Genomic DNA, 1,302 nt, shown 5'->3' with positions numbered 1-1,302 from the left:
AAAATTTGGTTATTTAAATATGTTAAAATGTAAAATAATGTAGAATAACTTGTAGCCAATCAGATGAACGGTTTCAGGGAAGGGAACTGCACTAGTCAGTTGAGCGACGATGATTGGCACACGTGGGCGACGCGGCCGGAGACGGGCAGAGGGCAGTGCTGGTGGAGATGCGAAAGCGGAAAGTTCGGTCTTTAGGTAGCTGTGTGATATCGCGGGACTTAGTCTCTGAGCGGTGAGCAGCCGCGCGCCTGGTGTGAACTTTTCACGTAGATAACGAGGTGGAGCATTGGACTTGTATTTCGCGATGAGATTGTAAGTGATCGAACTGTGTCAGATGGATATGATGCTCGAGTGTAACAGTAACTCTAAATACGACCACCTTCGGTATTAGTTTGCTTTCTGAATAAATATTATTCTAACCAAAAAAATGGCTCTGAGCACTATGCTACTTAACTTCTGTGGTCATCAGTCGCCTAGAACTTAGAACTAATTAAACCTAACTAACCTAAGGACATCACACACATCCATGCCCGAGGCAGGATTCGAACCTGCGACCGTAGCGGTCGCTCGGCTCCAGACTGTAGCGCCTAGAACCGCACGGCCACTCCGGCCGGCTTATTCTAACCAAATCGCAACTGAAGTGATAATTAAATCAAGACCCTACGCTGCCGACAGGCGTTGATGTACATCAACGGGGACAGGTGAAAATGTGTGCCCCGACCGGGACTCGAACCCGGGATCTTCTGCTTACATGGCAGACGCTCTATCCACCTGAGCCACCAAGGGCACAGGGGACAGTGCGAATGCAGGGACTCACCCCTTGCACGCTCCCCGTGTGACCCACATTCCCAACTTAATGTCCACACTACATTCGTAGTGCCCCTGCCCATTACACTTAGTTCTCGCGGCAGACAATCTTACCGAGTCCCGTAAGAGTTTGAGCAATGCGTGTTCATCTTCACAGAAGAAGGAGATCAATGGCCGGTTAGCCTTAACTGTATATGAAGATGGTATCTGTTGTTTCGGACATGTCCGAAAGAACAGATACCATCTTCACACATAAATCGCAACTGTGTGGACTACATCATTTATGGCTCGTTTAATTAGTTCCCTATATTATTACTACTGTTATTATATGTTATACTAACTCTGTGTGTTTCATACAATTTCGCAAACTTGCCATCAGCCTGACAATTTAACCAAAGGGTCACAAGTGTCTGATTTAGGGCGTCTAACGCGACACGTGCGGTAGAACCCCTTGACGAGTTTGAGCCAAGACATTTAGACGAAGAGGAACCGCAT

The 1,302-nt window shown here is 47.2% G+C and overlaps 1 non-coding gene across 1 annotated transcript; it reads right to left on the bottom strand.

Moving 5' to 3' along the window:
- Positions 1 to 712: 712 nt before the first annotated feature.
- On the bottom strand, positions 713 to 787 carry Trnat-ugu. Its single transcript has one exon. It is a non-coding gene; the product is annotated as a tRNA-Thr (tRNA).
- Positions 788 to 1,302: the final 515 nt, after the last annotated feature.

Source organism: Schistocerca americana, chromosome 4, assembly GCF_021461395.2.
Source record: "Schistocerca americana isolate TAMUIC-IGC-003095 chromosome 4, iqSchAmer2.1, whole genome shotgun sequence".
Classification (NCBI taxonomy): Eukaryota; Metazoa; Arthropoda; class Insecta; order Orthoptera; family Acrididae; genus Schistocerca; species Schistocerca americana.
Note: the sequence above shows the minus strand (reverse complement) of the source record. Positions and strands in the feature narration are given on the sequence as shown.